At 42.8% G+C, this 20,213-nt stretch overlaps 1 pseudogene; it reads right to left on the bottom strand.

Moving 5' to 3' along the window:
• The window catches only part of LOC109901367 (protein broad-minded-like), a 125,206-nt pseudogene that overhangs the window by 88,030 nt on the left and 16,963 nt on the right, over positions 1 to 20,213 (bottom strand).

Here is a 20,213-nt window from a genome sequence, read left to right as displayed (position 1 = left end):
TTGATGAGGGTGATTATAAGCGTTTTGTGCGCCCTTCGTATCGCCGTGCTAAAAGGACGGCAGTGGTCACGTATTGTTCTGGGTTCCACTGCAGGGTGTCTGTGGAGTGTTATGAACATCAAGGCAGACACCCGGTGAATTTGGATACTAGATCTCATTGGTGTGATGATAAGGTTCATGCGTGGATCAGCTTGTCTTCATATGCAATAGAGGTGGTACGTTTCTGTAAGCTAAGCACTCGGACAGTAGGGCGAGTTCAAGTGGGTCGTATAAGATCGTTTTGAGGACAAAAGTTTTAGCAACCCCTGGTAGAGTTTTCGGTCTGTGGCGGTTCTTGTTTCATCAGATTTGGCCAGCTCAAAGTGGTCAATTAAATATAATTTATTTACAATTCATCAAAATATGTTTTCCAGAAATAATTTTGCCCTTTAAAAACAACAATGCCCTTTTAAAAGTTCTGTTGCAACTGTCTATCTAAGCCAACTTTAGGCAACAGCTCTTACAGTGCTTTGCCCATTCATTACAACTGGTGATTAGAGATGGACTAAATAAAACAGTGTGATTGCTAAGGTAACTAAACTTTGCAGCTTACTACATACTACCTGTTGTCTGAAAGAAGCATTTGAAGCTGAGTTCGGAGCCAATCGTAGTATCCCTGCTGCTGTGTCTACCAGATGGAATTCCATCCTCCAGCTTGTTAAAGCAGTCACCAATCTGAATCAACAAAGCCTCAATACTCTACTTGAGGCCCAAGGACACAAGGAGCTCTGCTTATCACCAAGGGAATGGAGACAGCTATTGGAGCTAGTGGACATTTTGGACCCTTTTGTCCGGGCCACTGCCCTTACTCAGGGGGAGAAAGTGGTGACTCAGTGCTGGCCTTCCTTGTGTACTGTCACTCAACTATCATCTGCAAAGTATACTGAGCACAAGTCGTCACCTAGTCAGTCTAGTAAAAGCACTGCAGGAGTCACTCAAATGCTGATTCCAGGGGGTGTTTGTGAATGTCAGAATGGAGCACTTGGATGAACAGCCAACAAAACCTCCATTTGGTAAGAATGTATACATAATGGCTGCACTGCTGAACCCATCTTTCTGCCTGTTCTGGCTTGATCATGATGTCCTCATAGCACATGAAGATGAAGATGAAGCTCAATTGAAGGAGATTCTGATTGGTAGGTACAATGCATTGCAACATGCAATGTTTTCTATGTCACTCGCTTTCAAAGAAAACAAATTTTTCATGTACAATGTATACTGTTATATTCTTGATCATAGACATACATCATATACATTTTTTTCAGACCTTGTTTTGGCTGAGGCACGGAAAGTCACCGTTACGGAGAGCAGTAGTGGAGAAGAAGAACAACCACCACCACCTGCCAAAACCTCCAGACTGTTCTCTGGCTACCGCAACAAGATCAGCAAGAAGAAAGGAGACAAAGCCAGGTCAGAGCAGAGATTATTCGCTACATTCAAGTATCTTCTGATGAAAATGAAGTTGATTGCTTGGATTTTTGGATGCAAAAGACTTTCCAAGGCTCAAGCAGGTAACAAGGACAGTGTTGGCTGTACCTGCCACCAGTGCCCCAGTGGAGAGAGTGTTTAGTCATGGAGGCCTCATCAATCACCCTCATCGTGCCAGGCTCAGTGCAAGAACGGCTGACAAACTTCATCTTTCTGAAATGTAACCTGTCTGCAACATAAATGTTCTCTGTCTCAGTAAGTATATTTTAGTGATAAAGGTCATTACGTTTGATATATAGGATACTTTAGTAGTGCAATTACTGAACAGTTGTCAGTCATTTTGGTTTACATTCATACTTGTCATTTATCTTCCCTCACCTACAGATGTTTTGTTTGTGTGACAGAATGATGTGAAATATAGACTGTCTGCCACAAACCACCAAGCACTTTAAAATGTTATGTCTGCTTTTTTCCATGTCCGGTACAATTACTTTTATTAATGTAAACTGTCTACATTTTTAAAGGAAATGTATTTTGATTTAAATAGTGCCTGATGTGCTTTCTTTCAAATAATTTACAAGGTTTATAGACCTAACCCACAGCAGGCAGAAAGCCATTGCCAAAAGCGATTTGAGACTTGGCACTAAAAGAGTTGAGACTTGACTCTACCTCAAAGACTTGTGAACATCTCTGCATAGAACACACAATAAGTCGACTAGGTAAATAGGTAAACTATTATAACATGGTGTTGTCTGATTTTGTTTTAATAACAACATTACATGGAAGAAATAGTAGTTCTGGAAAGTTACGTCCTGAGGGATGAAGTAAATGCTTTGAATTACTTTACCAGCAGCTACGAAAGGCAATACACCACTGTCTGAATTGAGTGCTGCGGCGCATTATAGACTATTTCATTCCTTTAATTTGAACATCGGAGTGACAGAAACCGTCATGCATGTCAGTTCAGTGCATACAGTGTAAAAGAGAAAAAAAAATATTTGAGAATACATTTATTTTGGAATTTCATAGACCAGACATGCTTCTATCTGTAATGGGCTAGGTCATCTCCAAACCAGCGCCCCCAGCACCCTGCTCTAAGGCAGACCTGTTATCTATGCTCACGAGCACATTCACTTACTTGCCCTGTCAAAACAAGGAAGTGCTGTGGTGATAAATGTGGGATTAGCATGAAGAACATTCTACTTAATGCAGTGACATTTCTTCCTGCTCCTTCCTGTTCCCAGTTGATAATGGCAATCGTTGTATGAAAAGCCACCCAAATGACCAATATAATTTTCCTGTGTCTTCATCACTTGTCACCCAGAAAAGAGCTGTAAACACCATCAAATGTGCAAAAAGTGAAGAGTGAACAGATAAGAATTCATACAACAAGTTAGGTATACCAACTGCACTGTAGCCTTGCTCCCATTGTTACTGTTAGAGAGAAGCAGGGACAAGAGAAAACATTTAGGAATGCACTTTAGAAAATATCTCAGAGCAGATAGTTGGCTGAGAACCTATGGCAGCATTGTGTAGTGACAGGCAATTTCTTTTGAATTTTGAGTAACAAAGAGAGGCTTTACTTACCATTTGGCAATGCTTTTTTACACTCCGTCTTCCACCGCATCGAGCTGCAGACTGACATCCAGAACAATTCTAACAAGTCATTTCCATTTAAATGTTTAATTGAGATGAAATATAGATGTACTAAGCAGCTGCGGATACTTACAAAACCCAACAAACCCACCTGACTGTCTGTCTAAAACGGATCCCCTATTGTTCAAAGTGTGAACCTCAATGAACATTTACAAAGTAGCATGTTTCACACTGTCCAACTTGAACCAAGGACAATGAGGAAATTGCGTAAGCATGTTTCTGTCTAGCTGTATTTGAGGCAAAATGCAAGCTACAATTCATCACAAGAATATCTCCAGATAAGACCATGATATAATATTTTAGTCAAACTACTAACAATCTATTGATGAAGCTGGGACTCAGTTGTTATCTCTCGTGGGCAAATTCACAAGCTCTAGCTGTATGAATATGACTGTACTCTATGGAGAGTGTCTCGGTGTTTCAGGGCTTTGCGGTGCCGCAGGTAGTGTGACTGACAGCCAGCCAGACTCACCTTAAGGAAAACCCGAAGGTCCTGGGTCTGCGTGTGCTGCAGGTGTTCCAGCACGGCCACACACTTGTATACCTGGTAGGTCAGCCGCATCACCACACAGGTGGACACGTAGTGGCAGATCTCAGACCAGTCCAGGTAGTTCCAGAAACACTGGCTCAGCCAGTGCAGACACATCTGGAAAAACACCTACCCACACTAAGAATGTAAACCAGAAAATGACACAGATGAAGGGATGATATTAAGGGTTATGAATGTTTTAATCTAATCCACATGACTTGGAGAAATAAGTACTGAGGCTTTGAGACAGTGGTGTTGTGGAGCATGCTGAGTGGTTGTATGACGTCTATCATGTGCTTTACCTACTGGCGCTACAAAATTAACTGGAGAGCATGACTCTAACCATAATTAACTGTCTTGTTTCTCTAACCAAGATACTGAACCACACAGAGGACAATCATTATTTTCAATGCATAATGTATTGTAATCAAGCTCCTATCTTGCCTAAATTAAAACAATGACAACTTCTAATTTGTTTTTGTAAGAACAGATTCATCCTTAAAATCAACAGTACACTTGACACCCTTTATAGGTCTTTCTAACTGTCTTTTCAAAGTCTTCTCAATAACAGTATTCTGAAGGGAAAGAAGTGACATTCGACTTGAACTTTTCAGTCAGACAGAGCTAAGGCCAGTCCCAGACTGTTCTGCTAGCTCCTCCACCCACTCACTCCACACTGCAATTTACTCTGTATGTTTACCACAGGAGGCTGGTGAAGGGAGGATGGCTCATAGTAATGACTGGAATTAAGTGAATTGAATCAAGGAAACCATGTGTTTGATGTGTCGAGACCATTCAATTTATTCCATTACAGCCATTACTATGAGCCTGTCCTCCTGAATTAAGGTGCCACCAGCTGCCTGTGATGTTTACAGTCTCTGAATATCTCTCCTAGCAACCCCAGATGATGTAGCTGCAGGTGCACAATAATATATTGCCATTCCTGCTGGAGGTGACCTCATCTGAAGGTCAGTTTCATTAGTGATTCCTGCTTTGTCATGTTATCAAAACGTATTATGTCATAATTTCATTCATGGCAAGAACATACTGGATTGATATATAGAGGTGTGATTGGGAAGGTGGATGCAATAGTTTGCACCCAAGGACTTTAAATCTATACTGTAAACTCTTTAGCTTAAGATACTCAGTCCCTGTTGACACATACGAGATGACAGTCGGCCTGGAAGACTGAGCCAAAAGAAGATGAGATCAAAAATAAGACTTTCAAGGTGAACTCTTTGTTTGGACATGAACGTTTACGTCAAGGGAATCAAGTGTGGCAAGCCGAACAGCAGAGGGATTCTGCAACCTCAGTTCTGAGCTTCTTTATAGAGAATATGTGTGGCTGTGACCTTGTAGAAAACGTATTTCACTGTTTCATGAAAAATCATTTCTATTCCATTTCAATGGAGTAATAGTTCAAAATAGTAATTAAGGGTATCCATTTGATTATAATATAATCCTGTGAAAACAGTGGAAAGTGAAAGGACATAGGGTGATATTGTACCTGGGAGGGGCTAAAACCGGACATCCTGAATCCTGTGAAAACAGTGGAAAGTGAAAGGACATAGGGTGATATTGTACCTGGGAGGGGCTAAAACCGGACATCCTGAAGGTAGAGAAGACCAGTGGCATTTCAGGCTTCAGCAGCATCTCTACATAGTGTGTTATACATAAGTAGACTGGATAGATGCCAGACTGAGCAATCTCCATGTGGAGGTGAACCTAAAAGGCAAATGAAATAAACCATGTACAGAGCAGAGAACTTTAACTCCAAAAGCCCAGCTCTGTTGGTTAATACTCAGCAAACTGGATGCAGTTTATCACAGTGCCATCCGTTTCGTCACTAAAGCACCTTATACCACCCACCACTGCGACTTGTATGCTCTAGTCGGCTGGCCCTCGCTACATATTCGTCGCCAGACCCACTGGCTCCAGGTCATCTACAAGTCTATGCTAGGTAAAGCTCCGCCTTATCTCAGCTCACTGGTCACGATGGCAACACCCATCCGTAGCACGCGCTCCAGCAGGTGTATCTCACTGATCATCCCTAAAGCCAACACCTCATTTGGCCACCTTTCGTTCCAGTACTCTGCTGCCTGTGACTGGAACGAATTGCAAAAATCGCTGAAGTTGGAGACTTTTATCTCCCTCACCAACTTCAAACATCAGCTATCTGAGCAGCTAACCGATCGCTGCAGCTGTACATAGTCTATTGGTAAATAGCCCACCCTTTTTCACCTACCTCATCCCCATACTGTTTTTATTTATTTACTTTTCTGCTCTTTTGCACACCAATATCTCTACCTGTACATGACCATCTGATCATTCATCACTCCAGTGTTAATCTGCAAAATTTTAATTATTTGCCTACCTCCTCATGCCTTTTGCACACATTGTATATAGACTCCCCCTTTGTTTTCTACTGTGTTATTGACTTGTTAATTGTTTACTCCATGTGTAACTCTTTGTTGTCTGCTCACACTGCTATGCTTTATCTTGGCCAGGTCGCAGTTGCAAATGAGAACTTGTTCTCAACTAGCCTACCTGGTTAAATAAAGGTGAAATAAAAAAATAAAAATAGGTAAACCTGTGAAAATTCAGACAGACAGCTGCTTTGTCTGATTTTCACTCCTCATTTTCCTAAAAACAACAGAATTGTCAGAGCCTGAATGCTTTCGAAGAATGCAGTATGTGTGTGTGTGTGTGTGTGTGTGTGTGTGTATGTTCACTGGGAACACAGTCAATTTGCTACTACTACTTAATTACTTGTCCCTGTTTTCTGAGGTATTGACAGGATCAATCGCATCAAATTTACAGAGGATTTATTCCACCGCTGTTTAGAAATTCTCCTTCATTGGCAACATGGTGTGCATACTCCCATCTGTCTGCATACATCCTGATTTGCATGCACTGCTGCTCGGATGGCAGAGCTATGAAGAACTATAATCATTTGTGCAAACTCGTCCACGGTAGCATTACCATTTTCAAGACATATTCTTACCCCTGAAACTCTATTAACTTCAGAGTATTCACCAGCATCTGCAGAGAGAGATTGCCATTTCCACATTTTATGGGGACAATGGTAATGACTATGCCACCATAATCTCATCATATTCACCATTTCCATCAAGAAAACATGAGGCATTAAGAATCCCTAGTCTGCAAAGATACAAACGATAACATAACTCAAAACGTGTATGATTGTTGCATAAATTGGGGCGAGAATATTTAGTATTAAAATGCAACTCATCTTACCAATGCACAGCCATACAAACGACAGTATTTCATAATAATCCAATTGCAGCAGGATTCAGTAGAAGGTCCCACCAAATGAAAGAAATGTTTATCTCCTTACATACTTTTCACATCCTCTTTCTTGATTACTCCTTAAGCTGCATGCAAATGTAAGGCAGAGAGAGACAGAGGAGAGACAGCAGAGACAACTAAGTTCTATTCGTCAGACTGGAGGCCTCTTGGTATTCAGTCCCTTCCTGGGAGAGCGAGGGGTGGGCTGCTGGACTCATCGATCCATGGAGCCTAGCGGGCCAAAGGAAGGCCGATGTGAGCAGGGTTATAATTTTTTATTCAACTAGGCAATTCAGTTAAGAACAAATTCTTATTTACAATGACGGCCTACCAAAAGGCAAAAGGCCTCCAGCGGGGATGGGGGCTGGGAATAAAAATAACAAATAAAATATAGGACATAGGACACACACATCCACGACAAGGGCGACACCACAACACTACATAAAGAGATACTTAAGACAACATAGCATGGCAGCAACACATGACAGTGCAGCATGGTATTAACACAACATGACAACAACATGGTAGCAACACAACATGGCAGTAGCACAACATGGTAGCAGCACAAAACATTGTACACACATTATTGGGCAACAGCACAAAGGGCAAGAAGGTAGAGACGACAATACATCACGCGAAGCAGCCACAACTGTCAGTAAGAGTGTCCATGATTGAGTCTTTGAATGAGAGATGGAGATAAAACTGTCCAGTTTGAGTGTTTGTTGCAGTTCGTTCCAGTCGCTAGCTGCAGCGAACTGAAAAGAGGAGCGACCCAGGGATGTGTGCGCTTTGGGGACCTTTAACAGAATGTGACTGGCAGAACCGGTGTTGTATGTGGAGGATGAGGGCTGCAGTAGATATCTCAGATAGGGGGGAGTGAGACCTAAGAGAGTTTTTATAAATAAGCATCAAACAGTGGGTCTTGTGACGGGTATACAGATTTACAGTTTACAGAGGAGCATAGAGTGCAGTGATGTGTCCTAAAAGGAGCATTGGTAGCAAATCTGATGGCCGAATGGTAAAGAACATCTAGCCGCTCGAGAGCACCCTTACAAATCAGGACAGGTCATTTCATTGAGCAGCCATTACGAACACAGGCTGTAAAACAGTGATCACTAAGGTTGTTACAGAAAACCCCAGACTGATACATATCAGGATTATTTGTGAGAATAACATCAAGGAGACATCAAGTAGCCTTTGCTGGGTGTTTGGAGTCATTCCTTGTGGGATTGGTAATAATCTGAGAAAGATTTAGGGAGTCCCCTTGCTTTAGGACTTGGTCAGGAGGTTTAAGCATGTCCCTGTTTAGGTCACCTAGCAGGACAAATTCAGACTTAGTGTAAGAGGCCAGGAGAGAGCTTAGTGCAGGTACGGTACAGGCCGGTGCAGATGGAGGACGATAACACCCAGCAACAGTCAAAAAAATAGCTATTTGAAAGTTTAATGCGTAAAACCAGCAAATCAAATTGTTTGGGGACAGACTTGGTGAAGACAACCGAGCACGGAAGGTTTTCCTTGGTAAAGATTGCTATACCCACCACATTTGAAAGATCTGTTTTGCAGAAAAAGGTTATAACCAGAAAGGGTAACATCAGGGTTCAAAACACTCTTCCTCAACCACGTCTCAGTAATGACCAACACATCTGGATTGGAGCTGTGAACCCACACTTTCAGCTGATCCATTTTAGGTAATAAACTTCTAGTATTAATGTACAGAAATCAGGCTTTTAAGAGAGCAGAAATCAGTGAAGCAGATATCAGAGAACAAGTCAAAATTGGGGTTAGCAACACTAGATGGGCCAGGGTGCACATGCACATTTCCAGATACCATCAGCAGTAATACAATCAGGGCACAGCAGAGGACAAGGAGAGCTCTGCAGTGTTGATTTATGACATTTGAATGTGCATTAGATGGCAACAAGCAGAAAATGCCAGGGGATGGTCTCTGAACAGCAGGAGGGGGCTTCAAAGGTCTCTGGATTTAGGTGGGGTAGGCTCTGAGAATCTCCTGACATTTTTTGGCTCAAAGGATTTGACACCTCTCACTTCAGACCTCAGTGCTAATTGAAGTTGTATCTTTCCTGTCGTAGCAAGCTTGGTAGCCTTAACTTAGCATTCAGTCCTTATAAAGTAAAATATATCATTGTAATGCATTTTTCTTCTTGGCTCTCAAAATAGCTTCAGACTAAACATTACTCACTCAGTTCCAGGTTGGATGGTGTTTCAGGTTTATGTTGTTTGTTTGCCAGAGTATATGCTGTATAGCTTGGAAATAGGAATCTTTGGTAGTAGGAATCTTTCCAGGTAATTTTGTTGAAAATCAGGTTGTAGGTTTGGAGTTTTGATTTGGAGTGAAGGTTATGTTGTTGAGGGTAGTATCCTGCATATGTCTTTGCCTAAAAATCCAAGCTTATCTAACTCTAAATCTATCTTTTTGAAAAAACATGCAGAAAATTGTGTCTCTCTCTTTCCATTTCTCCAGCCATGAGTCAAACCAGTCGTGGCAGGGTTAGGCTCCCTGCAGAGTGTCTGGTGGGGGGTGTCAAGGAGAAGCCCCCCCCCCCTCTCTAATGTTAGGGAGAGGTCCACTACAACATTCACAGCATCTTACCTAGCGCACCACAGGTCAGTCTCAGTAGGCAGCAGGGGAGAGGGGTTACAGATTGAGGGGGCTGAGGCTGGACCCAGTGGGCCTTCTCAATGTGATTGACAGGCACGTACTGCAGGGGAGTGGAAGCGGCCAGTCATGATGCTAAACAGAGAAGTATGAATCAGAATTTAAAACAGAGCATAACCATGAGAGGTTCTTACCAGGGAATAAAGAGAGGAGTCTCGGCAGAACTACAGGTGTCACTCTGTTAAGGAAAAGGTCAGTTTCTAAAAGCCTGAGTGTTCATGATGAGTCCTTGAAAAAAGACATATCTCTTCTACCTCTGAGGGAGAATAATAGAGTTATCACTTTACTGACCCTGGAATTGTCTGTGGAGGCTAAGTCAGTCCCTTTGTGATTCGTGCGGGTGTCAAACATAGATAGCTGATAAGGATACAAAGCTCCGATGTGAGTTTAGCTCTCTGTTGAGAGAGGAGCTCTTGGCAAAGCTTCACCAAAAGACAAAGGTCCTGCTCGAATTCATTGCTCAATAACTTCAGATATCTCCCATACCTACAAACAAACACAAACTGACACAAATTCAACAGGGCTCTACTGATCTTATGGTGGCCGATGTCACAAAGACATCACAAAGTACGTTAGAAAATATTCAGGATTCTAGATCACACTTTGCACACCTCATAATTTGTTGAATAAATGAGTCAATCAGAACAATTAGGGAAAATGGAAGTATATAATTAGCACAAATGAGCCTTGTTTTAATGCTCTTCTGTTCATTAGCATATTGCCCAAAGACAGTATGACATATCTTAAAGGAGTTCATAGAAAGTTGACCTATTGTTCTAAAATGTCTCTGTAATACCGCTGATCACCGTATAATTCTGTAATCATTTTAGTTATGTTTATTGGTCGCTGAGTACCCTCTCTGAGAAAATGGCTGGTGCTTACTGGGGGGATTCAAACAAAGCTGCAAGGTTCAGTTAGACTTTGAGGATGCAGACGGCGTACCTGAGAGAGGCCTGAATCCCCAGCTGGTCCACAGATGACAGGCTGCCAGCCTTTACGCCGCTCTCCGATGCTATAAAACAGGCAATAAAGGGACGGGAAATTACCAGGGGTTTACACAATCGTGCTCCCCAGCCATGAATAAAAATTGAAATTCAATGACTGCGGCAAAGCAAAGAGAACGTGGCTTTGCCAAAGCTCGCTCATCTGGCGAAATGACACGAACCCTAATCACACCTCTATGTGATACACTGCAGAAACGATCAGACGAGCGATCTGTATTCATCATAGAAACCAATGCATGCTTTAATTGAGAAAATGACCTTGATGAGAGTGAAGTAAACCCAGACTGAATGCTGCAGTTCTGTGGAAACTACTCTCCCCTCCGTATTAATGTCAGCGAACCCCACTTCCTGATTGCAATTACAATCTAATGGAGATGAATGACTTCTCTCTCCTGTCTGCCATTGTTGCCTCTTGATAGTTGAGCCTGTGAGAGATGCCTGGGAGAGATGTGGAGGAGCTCACAGGGTTAAGGCTCCAGAAAATGGCTCTGCTCCGCACAATGGCAGCCCCTGAACTTGAGCAAATCTCTGAGCCTATTGTTGATGTCAATCACAAGCCATGACAAGAGAGGGAAAGAGAGTCAAACCACACTGGCTATGACAGCTGCTCCCCTGATGGACCATTTTGTGAGAGGAATAACTTGACAGAGGAAAGGAGAAAACAGGGCATGGGAGAGTGTGTGACTGAGGGGGAGATGGAGAGTTTTTTTCCCTTTCTCTATGATTCACCGTCCATTGTGAGCTACAGCCCAAGAGTACAGCTCCGTTCTGATGAGCATATCTCACACAGAGACTCCAGTGTTCGTTTGGCCTGAGTTAAGCAAGCGAAGCGGGGAAAGAATACATTCTGAACATATATGGTATTGATCCAGACGTCAGGACTAAAACACCTACAGGTCTCAATTAAACACGGACTGACCTCTACACCTACAGTATGTTACCAAGTCAACCATGTATTATTTCTCATTGACTAACAGAATTGTACAGGAACACATAAAGGAACACACATAAGGGAAGGGGTCTCACAGTTTATAATGGTATGCTATTAGCCTCTAGGTTTCAGGGAACCATAAAACTAAGCTTCACAAAAACATGAAAACAAAGATTTAAAAATCAACACCAATGCCTTAGAAATGCCAGACCATCATTGACTGAAGCAAGCTCCCATCAATAAATAATGGGCAACATTGAGGTCTCGGTGGACCCTGGAAACATTAGTGTGTGTTGATAGCATTATGAGGTCAGTTCGGATGAAAGAGCACCAAGGCACTGAGGATCCTTTGAGCTTCAAGGGAAAGTTAAATACTGTAACTAGTGATGAGATAGAGAGAATGCGCTTACAATTTTCCCGAGTGAGGCCTCCACTGAACAGTAAATAACCTGCCTTTGGATTTCTGGACAAAGAGCCAGATGTCATGATGGAGCACTTTGTACAAGATAAATAATACATGCAAAATGATTATAACACTGGGGGAAATAACAATATTTGAGTTGCATTTAAAAGGTTTGGTTCTATTTAAGTGGTGGATGCTGATTTGTCCTGTCATTAGATGTCCACACAGATGAGCGACTCATCACTAATTAAAACACAGTTAATTATAGATAACAAAGCTGTGAAAGTGACGGGGATGGGAGCGTTTGTTCTATCATTTGCTCTTTACTTGTAATTAATAAAAGTGTCACCACTGGAATAACTTCAAGACAAAATTCATACAAATTTAAGATGTGATGAATTTTTAAGCAGTTTATGAATAATGAACAAGAAGTCTGCATGAAGGACTGGGAGGTCTACCGACATTTCAGTGAGGCACTTTGGGTGGGAGACTGGGAGTGGCTGTCAGGGTAATATCTCCATTGTCATTCCTTTACAAGATAAAAGGGCCCGGCGCAGGACACACACCTTTCCATATCAATTAAATGTAAAGGTCAGAGGGAGATCGTTTTCTGACATGGTATGGAAGCATGTCGACGTCATAGGGCTGCAGCATGTTCCTGCCAGGCCTGTCTTTCCTCTATGTTCCACAGACACGCCCCATGGCAGACAGTCTCTCTCTCTCTCGCCCACTAGGCCCAGGTAGACCCTGAGGGGCTGGGAGGGAGACAGTAAGCTCCTCAGCTCACCCTATCCTTTGTATTGTGCAGGGGGGAAGAAATGGTCTGACAGCAAAGCAGAGAGGTGCAACACAGCCTTCTCCAGTAGATCAGCCAGGACTGGTGAGGAGACAGAAAACACACAGTAGATCAGCCAGGACTGGGGCAGAGACAGGAAACACACAGTAAATCAGCCAGGACTGGGGTGGAGACAGGAAACACACAGTGGATTAGCCAGGACTGGGGCTGAGACAGGAAACACACAGTGGATCAGCCAGGACTGGGGCAGAGACAGGAAACACACAGTAAATCCGCCAGGACTGGGGCGGAGACAGGAAACACACAGTAAATCAGCCAGGACTGGGGCAGAGACAGGAAACACACAGTAAATCCGCCAGGACTGGGGCGGAGACAGGAAACACACAGTAAATCAGCCAGGACTGGGGCGGAGACAGGAAACACACAGTGGATCAGCCAGGACTGGGGCGGAGACAGGAAACACACAGTAAATCAGCCAGGACTGGGGCAGACACAGGAAACACACAGTGGATCAGCCAGGACTGAGGTGGAGACAGGAAACACACAGTGGATCAGCCAGGACTGAGGTGGAGACAGGAAACACACAGTGGATCAGCCAGGACTGAGGCGGAGACAGGAAACACACAGTAAATCAGCCAGTACTGGGGCGGAGACAGGAAACACACAGTGGATCAGCCAGGACTGAGGCAGAGACAGGAAACACACAGTGGGTTTTAGGAACATCACAGAGGCCTTGGAAAAGCCATTTATCTTCAATGCTACATCAGGCAAGTACAAATTGTGCTGCCTTTATTATATACACAGCAGGGAAAATAGTAAGGTAATCAAGCATCTTGTTTATCTATTATATGAAGAAAGGAAGCTCTGTGTAGACATTTTTTCTTATTTTTAAGATACATCAAAAGCCTTCATCCTGGGTGCTTATTTGTCTCTGAATGAAATAAGCAATCAGGAAGTCTCTTACTCTGTACACCGCAATCCCTTCACAACCAATAACTCAGAATGGAACTCTTTGAAGTGACATTCAGAGGAAGCAATTGAACACACAATGACATGAATAGCAACCAATCAATGACATAAACACCCTCAGAGAGTGCAACAGTACAGTACATGTTACAGTAAATTAAAATCTTATGTGGGTAAATTAGTCATCTTTACCGTTATTTACTGTTACCCAGGCAAAGTGATCATCTATACATGTGCAGTTGTAGGCAGAGAGATATTGGTTCTTCATTATCTAGTAGTCTAGCAGCACACCCAATATGGGCCTATCATTTCATCCACTGACAAATTTATCATCCATTTATTCATGGGAATGTAATGGACTATCAAATGTTAACAAACTCTGGTCCCTGTCTGTACTTTGAATATAAAACAGATGAGTTATAACCCAACAGCGCTATAATTCTCAAATACAGTGTGGATTGTAGCATATTGGAATGGCAAGAACATTGAAATATGGATTCCCAGGTTTTATTGATAAACTATTCAAAATCATTTTTTTTCTGACTCTGACCATGTGACCTGACCAGTAATATCTTTAAAAATGTTTTTATATACATAACATCATAATATATCACCCCCATTTGCTGAGACAATGTTGGACTTGGTGGTCATGACATTACAGTATTGTCTCCTGCAGGTATCCATCCAGCTCCCATCCTTCTCTGTGTCCTTGGTGGCCAGGAAGGCACTTATCTCAGAGTCTACAGACAAAACCAAAAGACATCACTCACTCACTGACTACCAAATGCAATCATTCATATCCTACTTTACTTTCAGGAGAGCCTATAGCCTCTATTATGCAATCAGAGCCATCTTTTATTTCAGAAAGCCTGACCTTTTAAACAACATTGACATTGTGTCTGAATCTAAAGTACCACCTCACCTCACAGACATTTGTTTAGAATTTCAATTAGCCTCTCTAGCCTTAATCTCTAATGTCAACTAATGCTTGATGTTCCCATTCAGGCATTACATTTCTAAATGTCTTTTTTTTTCAAGGCCTCTACTGATTAAGGGGGTATTGTTTGTATTGAGTGCTTTGAATAGCCCACGTTTATATATTTACACAACAGGCAAAGCAGAACTGTAATGAAAGGAAAGATTTTAAAGCATTAATTAACCAGGGGAGGATCCTTGGCACCAGGTGGAGATCTTGTGGCTGAATGAACAGCATTGTTCAAGAGACCCTGTCCTTGCCCCCAACTCCACAGCTAATGACAGACATGCTCACCCAAACCCTTCATATGAGAACTTCAAACAACAAAATCTTGATTCACCTATTGGAAAATTATTGCTGCATAACTAATACCCTTACCATAGTCAGGCAGAAATACACTACATAACCAAATGTATGTGGACACCTGCTTGTCAAACATCTCATTCCAAAATCATGGGCATTAATAAGGAGTTGGTCCCCCCTTTGCTGCTATAACAGCCTCCACTCTTCTGGGAAGGCTTTTCACTAGATGTTGGAACATTGCTGCGGGGACTTACTTCCATTCAGCCACAAGAGCATTAGTGAGGTCGGGCACTGATGTTAGGCGATTAGGCCTGGCTCGCAGTCAGCCAACACTTGACATTGCACATGGTGATCTTAGGCTTGTGTGCGGCTGCACGGCCATAGAATCCCATTTCATAAAGCTCCTGACGAACAGTTATATTGCTGAAGTGGCTTCCAGAGGCAGTTTGGAACTCAGTAGTGAGTGTTGCAACCGAGGACAAATGCTTTTTACCATTCTGTGAGCTTGTGTGATCTACTTCATGGCTGAGTCGTTGTTGCTCCTAGACATTTCCACTTCACAATAACAGCACTTACAGTTGACCGGGGCAGCTCTAGCAGGGCATAAATTTGACGAACTGACTTGTAGGAAAGGTGGCATCCTATGACAGTGCCATGTTGAAAGTCACTGAGCTCTTCAGTAAGGCCGTTCTACTCCCAATGTTTGTCTATGAAGATCGCATGGCTGTGTGCTCGATTTTATACACCTGCAACTAGTTTCAGGACTTCCTCTTCTTTATGTTAAGCCAAGGGGTGCGAGTAGAAGATCACTGACCTTCTGGAGGGCCCTAGGGGGAAGACTCCTCTCCGATAGTCCTCCAATCACACTCATACGCACCAGGATGTGGTTCCTCTCAGCAGACAGACCATCAATGATGAAGATAGGGGAGGGGATACAAAAATGGAAGGAGAAATTAGGTGATCTCTAATTCAGAAACAAAACTGCCGTGCATGCAGGCACATTTATTTTGTGACCAGACAATTCACAGCATTTCAATTCATGACCAGTCACAATATCCATTATGGAGGCATTCAAAAGACACTTTTGAAAATGGCCTTTTGTTTACACTTTATTTCATTTTACTGTGACAAGGCAAATGATCAATTTCTCATTTTGTCGTGATTAGACTACCGGTGGAATCACAGCCTGTCATAACATTATGAGGCACAGGAAAACAAACAGCTTTTCAAATACACTTCACCAGACAATGTATCGGTGATGTTGTCCTTCTGACATCGCAACAACATGTCGTAAATGTTGTACTGTGACTTCAGATGCAGGAGGGAGTCTAGGTTGCAGCATCACACACTTAGTAATCTGAAAGTACATGAAAATACATAGATAAACAAATGTCACTTCTCAAGGACATACAATTACAGATCGTACAGACTTATAAAATGAGTTAACCATTTGATTTAGAGTGCTTGCTCTGAAAACCCATTGGGTCTAGCTGCCTACTGCCTTCAGACCTGTAATGGACAGTATGTTGTATTTTTTCCCAGGTCTTATAAAAGTTATTATTCGTTTCCGCTCGCCTGCCTTATTGCCTTGTATATCAGCAGACTCCACAGAGGGCCAAGCCAGAGTGCTTTGCATAATAGGGAGAAAGAATCTCTAACTGAATTGTGGAAATAGATTTCAACATTAACGCAGCAGTTGAGAGTAATACATCATGAAAGCGGATGCAGGCGGGATGTGACGGGGACATAACAACGGTGACATAAAACAGGCAGGTGGAAGTGAGCAGTAAAACAGGACAACCCTGCGTGTCATTGTTAAGTGACAGATATTTCCCTCCCTAATGGCTAATAATGATGGGATTTACTACCGAGCAGTCTGTTCATATCAGCCTTGTCTCTTTGCTGTGACAGTAACACAAGCCCATTTTATAGGGTTTGGGCAGCAACACAACATACTGAAGCTGTAATCAACCAAAATTTGCACAGCTGGGACCAAAGCAATGTTGGGACACCTGGAAGCTATTCAAGATAGCATTGTTTCAACACAGACACCAAACTGCAGGAATGCAAGTTATTGTAAACAGGAAAAAATACCAGTCCTAGAACAGAAAGAATTAAACTATTTTAATCATTAACTATAAGTGAAAGATTCCGTAGAAGCCTGTCAGGAGCCAGTAAACATTACACATGTTCGTCCTGCATTCAGGGAGTGAGGAGCTCCATATTTGTTCATACCATTAGAAGGCTCTGATTAGGAGTGCAGCATGAGGGCAATTCATTATCATTACTTTAAGCATGACAACTGGGAGCCAACGTGCTGCTGAAATGAACACTGAATAAAACCGCTCAAGAAAATTACACAGCCGCATGGTTTTGTCAACAGGAAGCCTTCCTCCTCCAAAACAACAGCCTCTTAATTGATCTATTTAGCATATATGGTGGAGCTGAGCAGGTCTCTCCAAAGAGAGTGTAGCTCAGGCTCTTTCATCTGCAGTCTCTGCCACCGCGCCAACCTCCGCGAGACACCAACACTGACTTGCGCTCCCTTTGACTGAGGCGGCCATCGCTAAGGATTCCCTTTGACTTTGACATGAAGATGGAAATGTGATCTGGTTAAGCAAGGAGAGGTGCGAGTTGTTGCCGTGATGGAGCATCCTGTCAAAGCAAAATTATTCATTTCTGTGATGCTGTGAACTGTCATCACGCCCCCAGTGTCATGGGCACCTTCAGTCATTCAATTTGATGTCCACTGGAAGACAGAATGGCTTTGTGAGTTCTGAAGGCTGTCCATTTTCCACCTCATCCTTCACTGTTTACCATTCAGATCAAAATCTAACCTTTATGGTTTCAACTAGTTTCAGCCGGAATGAACTGACTCTAGATTCTACAGTTCTTTTGAAGATGTAGCTGTTGTGTTCACTTCGGGACATCAGTGCAGAGAAACCCTAACAAACTGTGAGCTAACACCCACTCAAGCCGGTCCTTCTCCCTGTGATGTCCCGCCAGCCACTCCAGCGACACACTGACAGCTTTGACAGTTTTTGGGTGAAATGAGGACGTGAGAAAGGACAGTGGCTCAGTAATGATGACCTCTCCCCAGAGAGACAAGAGAGAGGCAGAGGCCATCCAGTGACATGTCTATAACCACTGGAAGTGTGGTTTAGTTAAAGTGAAAGCACGAGCTGTGTTTACACTGAGGAATGTTCGTGTTTGTTTGGAGTGTGTGTGGAATACATTGCCCTTTCCAAAAGTATTCTCCGAAGAGGTTTAGTGAACAAAAAATAAGTGAGCAATATAAGCAAAATAAATGTTCACATCAAATCATGTTAAGAATGAAGAAATTACAAAAAAATAAGAACACCCTTTGTGATAGCTTTAATAGCCATGGTGGGGTCTTATCTGTTGTAAATGCATTAGTGTTATATTAATGAGTCTTCTCTGTGTCTAAAAGAGGGACTCAGTACAGCAATACTTAATTCAACTAAGAATGCTTTTCAAAGAAAAATAAAATAGACACGACTCAACCCTGAGAATAGCTCTTTTCATATAGCGGAATTATTATATCAGGCAGTCCATGTGGTTTAAACATAGCATAAAGCAAAGAGTCAATCTCATATTGATCAATGGGTGAAGGATGTATGAATGCGACACAACAGGCTAATCAGATGGTAAACCACACAATGTATGCGCTGCTGTGCCTTTGTGCTCCTGCTCCCCATTCATTCTGAAAGGAAGATCGGAGAACAGAATTCATCTTAACTCAGGCCAAACGTGTGAGATTGCTCATAGTTGAACAGTGAATGAATTTTCACATTGAATTCACGGCAATCAGCCTATCAATCAAATACTGTGGCAAAGAGGAACAAAACAGAGTGAAAAGGATGGAAAGATTGTGATGATGTGAAAGGTAGATAATGAATTCTTACCTAAATACTGATAACGTGCAGTAGTTATTGATTTGGCTGTCTGTAGAAGCACATGTCCTTTTTGCACACAGTGTAAGTATGCCCTCCTATGGTAGAACCTGGGACTGCAACCACACCTTATCTTTCATATTGGCTGCATAATCTCAACTGAACATTCTTCTCTTTCACATTTTCAAATATTTTAAACAACCCATGTTATTTATGGGGAGCATTTCCCTTAGGTTGTACTCAGCCTTATTGGGCAGAGGCTGCTGTCCCAAGAGCTCCCACACAGCATGGGGGGAGAACAGCATGTTGACCATGGACAGGAACGACTGGGGAGCAGGAGGGGTCAGGGCAAATCAGTCAGACATAATTTTAGTGTTCTGAAAAGCGAAGGTCAAGATTACATTAGTTTGGTTTTATGACAAGGTCTGGGTGCAGCAATTGTTTTTGTTTCTTTCCTACATTCTATCAAATCAAATGTATTTATATAGCCCTTCTTCCATCAGCTGATATGTCAAAGTGCTGTACAGAAACCCAGCCTAAAACCCCAAACAGCAAGCAATGCAGGTGTAGAAGCACGTTGGCTAGGAAAAACTCCCTAGAAAGGCCAAGACCTAGGATGAAACCTAGAGAGGAACCAGGCTATGAGGGGTGGCCAGTCCTCTTCTGGCTGTGCCGGGTGGAGATTATAACAGAACATGGCCAAGATGTTCAAATAATAGTAATCACAGTGAACAAGTCAGGGTTCCATAGCCGCAGGCAGAACAGTTGAAACTGGAGCAGCAGCACGGCCTGGTGGACTGGGGACAACAAGGAGTCATCATGCCAGGTAGTCCTGAGGCATGGTCCTAGGGCTCAGGTCCTCCGAGAGAGAGAAAGAAAGAAAGAAAGAGAGAAAGAGAGAATTAGAGAGAGCATACTTAAATTCACAAAGGACACCGGATAAGACAGGAGAAATACTCCAGATATAACAGACTGACCCTAGCCCCCCAACAAAAACTACTGCAGCATAAATACTGGAGGCTGAGACAGGAGGGGTCAGGAGACACTGTGGCCCCATCTGATGATACCCCCGGACAGGGCCAAACAGGCAGGATATAACCCCACCCACTTTTCCAAAGCACAGCCCCCACACCACTAGTGGGATATCTTCAACCACCAACTTACCACCCTGAGACAAAGCAGAGTATAGCCCACAAAGTTCTCCGCCACGGCACAACCCAAGGGCGGGGCGCCAACCCAGACAGGAAGACCACGTCAGTGACTCAACCCACTCAAGTGACGC

Source organism: Oncorhynchus kisutch, linkage group LG12, assembly GCF_002021735.2.
Source record: "Oncorhynchus kisutch isolate 150728-3 linkage group LG12, Okis_V2, whole genome shotgun sequence".
Taxonomy (NCBI): domain Eukaryota; kingdom Metazoa; phylum Chordata; class Actinopteri; order Salmoniformes; family Salmonidae; genus Oncorhynchus; species Oncorhynchus kisutch.
The sequence above is the reverse complement of the archived record's forward strand: the minus strand, read 5'-3'. Positions and strand labels throughout refer to the sequence as shown.